We start from the raw sequence: 7,857 nt of genomic DNA on the forward strand, positions 1-7,857 counted from the left end.
CTAAGTGCTAAAAAGAGGAAATGATTTACATTTGCACTCCAAGCTGCTGCCAGAAAAGCCTTTCTACATCACATATTTCAATCTGCTGTATGCATGTGCCTGCATACACATCTCAAATACACCATATCACTATCACAACACCACTGCTTTTAGAAATTATGATTCCTTTTTCAGAACATATTCCTGACTGAAAAACTCAATTTTTTCATGTATTGCTATCAGATGCACTCTGGAAAACTGGGGAATAAGTACAAAGGCCTACAACCTAAATGCTACTTGTGCAGATTTCTTTAAGATATTGACCAGCTAGGAAAAAAAATATAGATGTGACTAGGAATAAATTTTGTTGTGTGTTGAATTTTTTAAAGATAAAAATACATAGTTAAAAATTTGAACATACTAACAATTTATATCTTTGCGTGAGATTTACAAAATTTGGAATCAGCTACAGAGAATAAGTCATCAGTAGTTCTGTTTATCTCAATTACAATTAATCTAAATTTACAACAGGTATATTTCTACTCTGAGGTCCTATTTAGCTTGAAAAGACTGTTCAGTCTCTTTCAGAACAATTGCAGTAGAAATCCAATTGTTCTTTCAACTGCCTGTTGTAAAATTCCAGCTACCTAAGCTAAACAAATGCAGCTGAGAGCTGTTAGATGTGTTTACCCAGAGCTTTTCAGAGATCAAAGGGGGGGAAAAAAGCACATCTGTATATTGAATTAAACTTTTTACTTTACTTGAAAATAAATTTTTTTAAAAAGCATTATTCCTTCCTCATGAAGTTTTCCCCAGAGACCCCCACTTTTGAACTGTGCATGTACAATTTAAGGCACTTAGCCTTAGGAGGGGCCACCTCCTGCTGTAGATGAAGAGCTCGACACTAGGACTTACGTTAAATAGAGGCATGTACCTCCTCTTCCTTCGGGTCCTGCTTTTTGTCCTGTAACAGGCATTGGAATCATTGGTCTCCATTCAGATGCACTTTTCTTAAAATGTTACCACCTGTAGGCTACTGTTACATTATTTCTTTGAAGATCCTGAAAACATGAGGGTAGGGTAGTTTTGTTCAATTTAGCTTTACTGGGGGTATGTGGTTTTACAGACAAAAAGAAAGTGCTGTTTTTTCCCCCTTGAGATGCTGTTATGGCCATGGGCATCGTGATGTCTGATTTTAAAAAGTGAACTTCACAAGAATGCAAAATGCCCCTTCCAGAATAATATGTTTTATGCTTAGTGTGCCATGAGGAAAATGGTGAGCTTAAGGTGGTATTCTGTTTGCGCATGCATTTTTTTCCATCTGTGCTCTACAGGAGAAGGTAACGTGTCACTATGTCCTGATTTGGGAACAACTTTTCTCTCCTCACTGTTTAGGGCATAGACAGAAAGGGTTCAGGTTCCTTAATGACAGTGTCTTCTAGAGTGAAAGCACTTGAATACAGGCACAAAATAGCAATGTCTCTTGGTTTTAGGATATTGTAATAAACTGTTTGATGCCCAAGCAATGGATGTATGCTTGGTGTTTGTTAACACCTTATCAAAGCAAGGGCTATAAGAAATGTAGGCTATCTGTGAGCTTGTGATGTACTGATTTGAAAAATTAGGCCGAACATTAAATAATTTACTGTAACTTTGTTGTAGTAAGCTATTTCCAAGTGTAAAAAGAGTAATATGTTACCTAAACAGATTATTGTTATGTGTTTGGGTTAGCAAAAGAAAAACTGGGAAGATCAGAGTGCAAAACCAAGTCCTCATTGGTCTTACTGCAAAACAATGGTAAGTACTACTTTATTTTTTAAGGTTAATTTTTTTTTTTTTTTGTATTTATGTCATATTCTATATTAGTTTTCCTGTGAAATTACCATTTATTTGTTAAATACACTTAATTCTTGATTGCAGGGGTAATCTTTGCTCACTTTTAGTCTGTTTAGGTGTATCAGTGAAAATCATCATACCAGAAGAAGTACCACAAATGTAAACAAAAATGAATTTCAGAAATCGGGAAATTTTACAGATCTTAATCTGGTTCTGCTCTTTTATGCTATGTGACCAGCTTTTGACAATGCCTTTTATATGCACATTCCGTGGAACCACATTTATGGCTTTGTAATTTAGCCTTTCTAATAGCTAAATTGCAATAAGATTCCAAAAGATAGCCTTTTTTTTTTTTTTTTTCCCCTGTATGAAGAAACTGTGTAATTTATTATACCTAATTCTGGTGAAGTAAATTGTCTTTTAGGATGAACCCAAAAAGCTCTTGCTGAATGAAACTTAACTGGACTAATCAAAGACCAAGCGATCTAGCATGAATAATGGGTGGGATATATGTTTTCAAACCTATGCCAGAGCTTATTCCTCCTTGAAGCCTCTCTGGGTCTCAGAGCATGCTGGCCTCCATGAACACAATGGGACCCATGACCCTTATTCATCCATAGCCCCCACTGGCACTCAGCAGCAATCTCAGCATTCTGATTGACAATGAAGAGAGGCATTGCTTCCCTCTTCCTTCTCAATCTTATGTGCATGTTTCTAAGATGCTATGTTTCTGTCAGAATACCCAGTTTAAGGATCAGAAGGGATTTTCTACCCTGTTGCGATCACAGTGGTGTCCCGGATTAGGGAGTATTTTACCTTTTCAGAAGAACTTCACTGTTTAAAAAAGTTTTACCAAACAATAGTAACTTATGTGGGGAAATGTTCTTTTGCCAGTGCTCTGAAGGGGCAAGGCAATAAATTTAAAGCCATTAGGTCAAACAATTCCTTCAAGTTTAGACATAACACTGAACTAGCTATGTGATTTTTAAGTTAAAGCAGATTTCCTGTGAAACAGCTAGAAATATCAGAAGAGGAGTTTAGGCATGTCTGTACTCATCCATTCCCTTTAAGACCCTGAGTAAGGCTGGAGAACCTATTAGTTTGGTAAATTAAAGTATTCCTCATTCCTTAAAGTTTTCCTGCTGAAATCTTGTGAAAAAATTATTCTTCTGGCTTAGTACTACTACTGAGTAGTACTAAGTATTAAGGTACAGTAAGGAAGAATATATTATTTTCTTGTACAGTCTGTGGAGGAAGTACAAAATTGAAGAAGCAGTGAATACGAACATGTTTCTTAGAATATGAAACATTTTGTGTGCTTAGGAAAAAACACAACCCTCAGAAGCCCTGTCATGGTCCCTCATAAGATGTGGCTTGAGAGCAGTAGAAAATGGGTTGAAGTGAACAAACTTCATCTTAGGTGGTTCCCTACATTTCTTCTTTACATTTTCCATTGTACCTGATAAAATAGATGAGCTCCGCGAAGTAGTCATCCCCTACTTCAATTAAAATGAATAAATCTGGCAAGTGATGCTTTGAAACCTGTCCCTTTTCATATATATCATTCACTTGAGTATCTTATTGTAAATTTCTAAATCTTATTTGCTTTCAGCAATTAACTTTCCTTTAAATCTTCCTTCCATTTACCTTGACGTTTAATTTACCAAATCTCTCTGTCTCTCTCTTGGTGTCTCTCTCTCTCTCCCCCTTTCTCTCTCTCATATTACTCTTGCTGTTGTTCTGGGGTTTTTTTGTTTATGTTATAAACGTATTGCCTGATAAATTTCTATTTGATCATTTCAGGAATGGAGCAGTCTTTAGTGTTTGATTCTAAGGACATTGTGCCTTTGAATCTAGTATATTTTAAAATTCAGTTAAGTTATTGGAAAACAGTCAGACAGGAGATTTCCCCTTGAGTTATTCTGCAAGCTTTTGTGGTTTTCATGTAATTTCTTTTATATGTTCATATTTTTGGGGGGGGTGAGAGTAAAGTTCAGTCTCTTATTCCCCTGGCAAACATTCATAAAACAAAAGAAACACCACCTGATTGCTTGTGTGAAAGAAATTACGAAACACCATATGCCAAATGTTGTTAATAGCAAAAAGTGAAAAGATAGAAAAAATACAAATGCCCACAATATCTCCATTCTGTAATCTTCTTTAGGTATAATAAGTATGTGTTATTTTTAACAATGATGGATATGGGGTTTCTTCTGATAAAATGTGAATTATAAATTGAGTCTGTCTTTAAGAAAGAAAAAACAAAACAAACCTCTTCCTGAAAATATCTTGGCTATTTATAAGTTATACTTTTGGTATGTCTGAAGAGAATTTTGATCCAGAAGTAATTGCTATAAATATTGAAACATATCACATAATATGTGGGTGATATATTACCTTTTTTGCAATAATTAAAAGATTGGCAAAAAATCCACATTTTCTATTCTAATTTCTCACATTATATACTTAATTCTTTCATAAAATGTATATTAATTTCCATATTTCTCTCATTCTATCTTGCATGTAAATACTTTGACCCTACAAATTTCTAATGGTCAAAGATGCCAAGAGTGTGTAGGGAAACACTCCTTTTTAAACAATTCTTTTATTTTAGGGGCTGGTGACTCACAGGACCTTGATCACCTTACTAAGTTGAGCACTTCTTCAATATCTGACTCTACAAGGTTGAATATTACCTTCATTGTTTCCTTGTCTAAGGGACCAGGTCCACCATAGTCACCAGACTGCGCTGGTAGCTCAGGCTTAGCCAGTTACATATCATTGCTAATTAAGAGAATTACTATGTCTCTTAGTGCTGGAGTGAAATTGGTGTTGATGTGTGAACCAGGCTAAGGGTTTAGATGAATTCATGGTGAATTTTGTAATTGGTGTCATAACTGTCTGCTTTATATTATTTGTGGTTCTGTGCACGTGTCTGTAGCTCACAGGAGTTCCAAAAGGAGTGCCAGTCTATAGGGAGTAAAGCCAAGCCTGAAGATGTCCTTCTTTTCTTTCTTTTTTTTAATTATGTGGAGATGAATATGAAAGAAAGCAAGGTTTGAAAGATATATATATATATGGAATGATATAAGCCTTTCTGCCTCACTGTTTGTAAATATACAAGGAGATATATATAAAAGATATATTGAATAAAAATTTCAATGTTGGCTTGCCAAGAACCAAAATATTTTCAATTTTCTATGTTTGTCAAGTATTCTTTACAAATATATTAATGTTGACACTGCCTCCTACCCCTAATCTTAAGTGAAATGTGCAACAAAAGAGAAGCACTTGGAGTCTGGAAATGACAAAGTTGAAGTTACACGTGCAGCATGAACTTGGCTTCCTTGTGTGTACATGTTTTGATAAGGTCCTTTATTATTTGATCACATAGGTATTTGACTTTTGTTCTCCATTTAATTTCAGGTCAAAATCAAACTGTACAAATTCAGTTCAATATGAGTTAGGTCTTCACTGAGCAACAATAAGGCAAGTTTTGATGAACCTGAGTGACCTAGAATCCTCTGGAAAAGTGAGAGCCGTCTTGTGAAAGACGTCATGGGTTAAAATTGAGCAGTCTGGGCTTCTGCTTTGCTTGAAATGTTATTACACCTCTCAGTGCCTCTCTCTATTCTATCATTGTAAATATTCATTCAAGTATTTCCAGATCTCACAAGAGTGTTCTGAGAATAAATTCATTACTCCTTATGAAGCACACTGATATTACAGTGATGACATAGATAGAAGCCTATAAAGAAAAATAAAAGCTTATTTGCTTCAGGGCTTAGAGGATATGTCGTAAATACAATGTGGAACCACATGTTGAACATAAGGATAAAAAGAAATATCCAGGTGTTGCTTAGCACTTTGTCCCCTGTATTAACCAAAGGCTCAGGGGAGGGAAAGGGTGGGAGAAAAAGCCTGTTTTTCCTACAAGAGTTTTGACAGCAAACTAGTACGTGACGTGCAAAAAGCACAGGAGAAAGGTAACATTGGGATTTTATTAACAGCTCTTCAGTTGTAGTTGTCATGAAACTTATACAAAACTGAATTAAAATTCTTCTTTACCCATATTCCCTTTGAACGGACCTCTTTAGAATACAAGGGATTTTGTGGTGCATAGAGAGGTCTATTTATAGTGCCTTATGCCACCAATAATTGATCTGTTCTCATATTTATATCTCATATAAACATAAATATCTCAGAAGATAGTTCTGCATTTATTATGAACATTTCTCCTTAGACAGTAAATATTTTCAAGCATCACAAATCCTCACAAAGGCTTTAAGGCTTTGTGATGCTTTATGCTATTTTCTCCCTTTTTGAAAGTAGCTGAAATAAAGAAAATGGCTTACAGATTTAGCTGTGTATATAGTTTGAAAGTAACAACTGAAAAATGATGTTCATAATCTGAATTGCAATGAAACCAATTATCTGTACCATGGTGTTTCACTTGGGAATACTCTGAAAGGTTTAGTATTTCTTAAAAGAAATTAAAAACAGCTGTAAAAATACCATAAAACAAAAATAGCAGCTGCAAAAGAGATTAACATTCCTAAATTTCATTTGAACCTGGGATGTTATTTTTCCAACAGAAACATACATATATACTGATTTTTAAAATCTATTCTTTATGAAACTATATCCTTTTAAGAAAAAGATATGGTTTTTTTTTTTCTTTTCCTTTTCACCACTTCTTGATACTACCTGTGAATTTCATGAACATTCTTCCCCTCTGCCTAGGAATTTTGTAGTACATTTTCTTCTGTAATTGTCAAAGAAAAGCTACAATTGTTGAATCTTGAAGAATGATTTGAATATAACCTATTAAGAATTAAAGATCTGCCTAATAAACAATTTATAGCAATCCTTGCACTTTTGTTACTTACAGCTGTCAAACAGCTTTCAAATTGAGCCCAAATCACCCTGTGCCTGTTTTAAAATTTTATATAGCGTCTGTTTTCCAATTAAGCAGCCAGTCATAGATGAAACCTTTCCTAATCTTTTTCATATATATAATAAAACCAAATGTAATTTATAAAACAGAACTGGAGGTGCTGACAGTATAAAACAGTTTATTTTGCAGTCTTGGTCAAAACATATGGCAGCAACTTTTCTAGACTTCTGCCAGATGGCGGGCCTTAATCGATTTTGTCTGTTGTGCCGCATGTTAATTCTCTGTGAAAAGTGTTTCTTCAAACTCAATTAAAAAAATAATGACTTTCATTTTCTTACTGAGCAACTAATGCTAAAACTGTCATTTAGATATGTCTGTTTAAGTTTGAAAAGTTTTTGAAAGCCCCAAGATATTTACACAACAGGTAAAATTGATTCTAATGGCTTTGAAAGCTGTGATTGTTATTTGTCAGCTTATGTATCATTTCATGTGAATCTGAATAAATTTACCTTTTTGATAATATTCCTTATCTTGCATTTCTGTTTTTCTTGTGGCTTTTTTAACTAATGATAGTGTTTCATTCTGAAAATTAGAGTAATTTTGAGCACCAAAAGACCCCAGAGTAAAATCTCAAATCATCAACACTAAACTCATTACTCCAAACTATAAACACATGAAACTAGAAAAAGAGAATAACATCTATCTCTACATCTCAATAAAGATACTGTTTTATGCAACAGCTGTTATAAACTTTAACTACTGGTCTACCCAACACGTTTTGATGTGCTTTCTACATCTCCCATATTAAATTATTATAATTTATGTGACCATACTACATTTAATAAATGTTCACAAAGGCCAGTCTCCAAGGTTATTTTAACAGGCAATTTTTGCTATGCTAGAGTATGAAATTTCCTCTCTACCCAATAAACAATGAGGTATTAATTTTTGATAAAGGTGCTTCCTGATGGGCAAACATAGTGGATACAAAATCTTTAAATTCTACTAAAATTCTAGCAGTTATAGTTTCTATGTATTTTGGTGAATGTGTTAGTAGTATGGATGCCTTAATAAATACATTTTTTAAAAATTCTGTGAGTTAATGGAAAATACAGTAAATGTTTATACATTTTGGTCTTTTTTTA

The 7,857-nt window shown here is 34.1% G+C and overlaps 1 long non-coding RNA gene across 1 annotated transcript; it reads left to right on the forward strand.

Annotated features, from left to right (window-relative positions):
- Nucleotides 1–807: 807 nt before the first annotated feature.
- Nucleotides 808–7,234, forward strand: LOC109145316. Its single transcript, XR_002046642.3, has 2 exons — nucleotides 808–1,776; nucleotides 5,242–7,234. It is a non-coding gene; the product is annotated as an uncharacterized LOC109145316 (long non-coding RNA).
- Nucleotides 7,235–7,857: the final 623 nt, after the last annotated feature.

The sequence above is a fragment of the Corvus cornix genome, chromosome 2 (assembly GCF_000738735.6).
Source record: "Corvus cornix cornix isolate S_Up_H32 chromosome 2, ASM73873v5, whole genome shotgun sequence".
Lineage (NCBI taxonomy): Eukaryota > Metazoa > Chordata > Aves > Passeriformes > Corvidae > Corvus > Corvus cornix.